General features: G+C 44.9%; 1 long non-coding RNA gene across 1 annotated transcript; it reads right to left on the reverse strand.

Moving 5' to 3' along the window:
• Positions 1–207: 207 nt before the first annotated feature.
• On the reverse strand, positions 208–4624 carry LOC120372598. Its single transcript, XR_005585063.1, has 3 exons — positions 4472–4624; positions 1830–1892; positions 208–265 (listed from the first exon to the last, which is right to left on the reverse strand). It is a non-coding gene; the product is annotated as an uncharacterized LOC120372598 (long non-coding RNA).
• Between the last annotated feature and the right edge of the window lie 289 nt (positions 4625–4913).

Genomic DNA, 4913 nt, shown 5'->3' on the forward strand with positions numbered 1-4913 from the left:
AGGAGGGAGGGAGGGCAGGACCCTTCAGCTCCCAACTGCTGCAGATGAAGTCTCGGAGGTCTTTGGAACTCACGGATTCCAGTGACTTCCCCGACCTCCATGACAAAGTCGTAGCCTTAACCATCATCTGTGGAAGGTCAGGTGCAGAGAGCAGAAGCAATAGGCGATTGAAGGGGAAAGAGCAGCAGTAGGGATGCAGGGTAGGGCTTCAGACAGTATTAATGGGACCCTCTGCAGATCAAGGAGCTCCATTTCAGATGCACATCTATGAAATAAAAATAGACTGAGTTATAGAATTCTGTCTGCGTTATTAACAGATACTTGGATTTTACTCTCCAGCCTATGCTGTATGTTTTGTGTAGTACAACGCTGTATAATTAAGGGATAATGTCTGAGGAGTGTGCAAGGCAGTAAACGTTTTGTGTGGGTGATTAAACACCGAAGCAAAGCTGAGGCATTTGATAACCACAGAACTGTTTAGTGTGCGTACACTCCAGTGTCGTGGACGTTACTCCTCTTTTATGACAAAAAGTGAGAAGCTCCCATAAACCACAATATAAACAACAAATGTGTATTACCCCATGACTTGTTCTTTTCAGATTTTTGAAGGCTGTTGCAATAAAGGCAGGGTTGGATGGAAAAATATTTGAGGGAAAATTTGAAAAGGTCCAAGATCTGGGTTGACAAGTCTGATACACAGTGTTAAGGATTTCTGCTTGGGAGGGAGTAATGTTCAATTGTCATAGGGAAAGTGGTTCCCTATAATGGAAAAGGTGAAGAGCCATCTGATCTGGATGTACAATTTTCCAATCTATTTCCTTATTTTAAAAAAATGTAAGCAAATTATGTGCAAAATACTTACTACAGTCGAAAAGTGAAGAATTTAGTCTCACAAAAACTGGGACAATCAAAGTTATAATTCCCAAAGCAACCATGTTGTAACTCAGGCAAACTGGCACATAGCTTCAAACATGCCTACCGATTGTGGGTGCTGCAATGTTTGGGTGTCCAACTTGAGATAGCTTTGACCTGAGTTCAATGCCCATTGATGGCGACTAGAGTGGTGGGTTCGCTGAACTACTGAAAATCCCTAGCTGTCACATGTTGGGCACCCAGTGGTCACTGGAGAGAATCTAGTTCATAGTCCCTAGATATTAAGGGTGAAGTCACACCCTCATACAGAATCACACTAGGGAGAGAGTTCTGGCATAATCCACAAGCCATCATGCTACTGCAAGGCAGAATGGCTCATTAGCATGTGCACTTTGCTGCCCCTTTAAAAAAAAGGATCATTATATTACACAATGTGCCATATGTATTAGCAGGTTTGGAAAGCATCGGGTGGAGCACAACCCTTCCTTGAGACAAGACTGTACTGCACCTTACATAGTCTAGTAGTGAAGTGCTACAGCTTGTTCCTAAATTCACTATGCAACACAGATTCAAAGGCTCATTGTCATCAGCTAGTCTGACCTGCTCCATACAACATGGCACAGAATTTCCCCCAGTAATTCCTGTATCAAGCCCAAGATACCATAATATAAAAAGATTGCATGTGTGCAAGAACAACAAAATCTGGCTACAGTGGGAATCAGGAACAATGGAAGTTCCCTAAAAGTGGAGGACCTCCAGTGCCTGAACCTAGGCTCTGCCCCTCCGCACCACCGCTTCTCCCAAACACTAGGCCCCCAGACTGCCGTTTCCCCCTGAGCCCCTTCACTGCTCCTTTCCCCCCCAGGCCCTGCCCTCACACCACCTTTCCCCCCCACAAGATTCCTCCCTCCCACACACTCCTCTCCACCTTCTTCCCCCCCCCCACCATTGCTCACCTTTACGGCCAGGAAAAAGTGATGGGGCCATAGCTCCCGACCCTAACCTCCATTCTGGTGCCCCTGGTGGGAATCATACATTTGAGGAACCTGCTTTTCATGCAAGTAAGATTCAATTTCAATTTTTTTGTTTACATTTAGTAAATGTTTTGTAATAATGCAATGAATTAAAATGGTCACTTTAAATCAAATGCTACCAGTAAGACGAGCGATGGGGCACCAGTTGAACGAGTTTTTTCAGAAAAGCTTTGACAGTAAAAGAGAATCTAATCAGAGCAGTTTACCGCATGAGGTGCTCATAACCAATTCAATAGAGACACTGAAATCAAATATATGTATGTGGAAAGAGTCATGCAGAGTCCTTATAGTTGCTAGCCACAGAGAGCTGGACTAGGTGATCCTGGAGGTCTTTTCTAATCTTTTGATGCAAGATTTTATGAGAGGGGTCCAAAACATACACAGAGAGACCTACTCTACCCATTCACACACATCTGTATTTAGACTCTTTATCATCACCCTTAGCTATGACATGATGTGCCAGGTTACTCCACAGTGTTGAACTGTTAATAGAGAAAAGCATTAAATATGAAGGGAAAAAAACTGTACAAGGCCAATGGTGTAATTTTTCCACCCATTATTTGGCCATTTTAAGAGCAGAAAAAAAGCTATAACTCTACAGATTTGGAGGTTAAATGACACACCTTTTGTCCATCTACCTCTACAGACATATATCCTCCTAGCCGTGAATTACCTACGTCAGGCACAAAGATGGTCTAATGATACAAACTTTACTGCTGTTTTTTTTTTCTAAGTAATTTTAACATTAAAGAAGTACTGCTGTCTGATCCTATTAGCACTGAATTTTAATTCCAGGAAACCATTTTTTTTTTAAATACTGGACCACATATTTTTCTTCTATGGCAAAATTCATTGGGAGGGCAGCACACCAGGCAGGCTGGAAGAAATCACTGTGGGTTTCCGTGAGAGCATAGCATAGAGCTTTGTTGTCCCTTCATACTCGCATGGTGCCAGGATCTATTGATATTATGGTAGCATCTAGAGACCCCAGTTAATATCAGAGCCCCACATTGCTAGGTGCCATACCTATACAGAGCAAGACAGGCCCTTTCTCAAAGAGCTTACAATCTAAATAGATCAGACAGACAAATGGGGGGAGGGGAAATACGAAGTAAAGTGACTTCCCCAAGGTCAAACAGCAGATCCGTGTTCAAGCTAGGAATAGACGCCAGGTCTCCTGATTCCTAGTGGTCAGGCTACTTGACTGGACCATTCTGTGTCCTACAAAAAGGATGCACTCGTAGCCAGGAGCTAGCTCACAGTGTCTGTCACCTCCCCATTCTAAGAAAAGGAGCTGGACATCTATTGCGAGAAGCTCTAGCTCATCATATATTTCTTTTAGAACATCTGCCTAGTGACTGATTATGAAATATGGTTTCTGAATCACATTTGTCTAGCTTGATAGTTGGTGCGTAGGGCAGTTAATTTCCAAATCATTTTAGCTTAGCTCAGGAGATGGTATGCACTGTGTATTTACCACAGCAACCCTATGCAATTTTCTTTATTGAGAAGAAGCTGCAGCTTTGCTCTGAGACAGCCAAAATGCTGAACAGCAATTGTTTAACAATGAGCCAGAAAGAAGACAAGTTTAAAATCTGGAACTAATGAAAATGAGAGGAGGTATTTTAGATACAATTAAGCTTTGTACAGCTTGGTTGATTAACATCAATAAAAAAGGTGTTTGACATAGGAATCAAAACACAACAAGGTTTTTATTAAAATTGATCGACAATTTTTCATGTCTTTGTAATCCCAGAAGAAACACTTTTAAAATAAACCCTGAACTCAGCAAAGCGAACACTGGCAGAGGGATCGCTTTAATTGTGTTCTATGAACTATTACCATACTCCAACATCATTCGGGGACACTATCAGATTCAACCTGATTCCATGATTCAACTTGTATTCTATCCATTAACTTCCCGCTATGGCATCATTCATCACGTCACACGAAATATTTGCTAAAGCTTCAGCATTTGATACTCTCCTATGATGACAATCCTATAACATTGCTGATGGGTTATTCGATTTGGGACAGGGACTGTCTATGTGTTATAGGCATGTACAGTGCTCAGTGCTATGATCCTTGTGTAACCCCTTTGGGGTGTAGAGAGCATGGCCCCTTTAAATCTTTTTCCCAGGGGGAGGGGGAGAGTAAGAAAAAAGGGGGGAAACTCCAGGGGGCGGGTCTGGAGCTCCAGGGAGGGAGAGAGGCAGTCTGCAGGCCCTGGAGAGGTGAAGCAGGGAGAAGCGGCCTGAGGAGGACAGGCCCGATCGGGGACACCCCAGGACAGGAGCCAGGAGGAGCCCTGTGCCAGGGAGGAATCGCCCGAGAAGGACAGGCCGGAGCTGGACCCAGTATCACGGCTGCCCAGAGCTGCGTGGGGCTGTGAGCACTGGGGCTTGTGACTCTGCACTGGGAACAAGGAGGGAGGCTGTAGCTAGTTAAGTGGGGAGGTGGTCGCTCTGTGGGGCTTTGCAGACAGCGGCAGAAGAGGGCACTGGAGGGGTTTGCTGGGGAGAATTCACTGGCACCAAAGACGACCAGGAGCACCCAAGACTCACCACTGGACTGGAACTTTGCTCAGGACTCTCGAACTCTGAGTGCAGACATATTGCTCAGTGTCTGCCCTTCCAGACTGTGCTACCACTGGGCCTGTGGGGCCTCGGTTTGGATGCAGCCCTGTTTTACTGCTCCCCTTATATTTCCTCCTGTTGTATTTCTCCTCTCATCCCTCAGTAAATAAATACTTCCCTTTGTTATATCCATTGTACTTTTCCTGTGTGTGGGTGTGTTCACTCTGTGGGGGTTGGAACAGGTGCCCCTGGGGTGGAAGGGATTTCTCCTGCTGCATTCCTGCGCGCGCTGTCTTGGCCAGAGCTGCCTGCAGAGCAGACTCCATCTTGGCCACGAGGGCGCTAAAGTTACACTTGATCGTTAGCCTCTAGGTGCCACCACTTAATCTGTCCTCCTTTACAGAGGCGCAAGTCTCAGCCTGAATGGGAG

This window comes from Mauremys reevesii, linkage group 9 (assembly GCF_016161935.1).
Source record: "Mauremys reevesii isolate NIE-2019 linkage group 9, ASM1616193v1, whole genome shotgun sequence".
In the NCBI taxonomy this organism is placed as follows: Eukaryota; Metazoa; Chordata; order Testudines; family Geoemydidae; genus Mauremys; species Mauremys reevesii.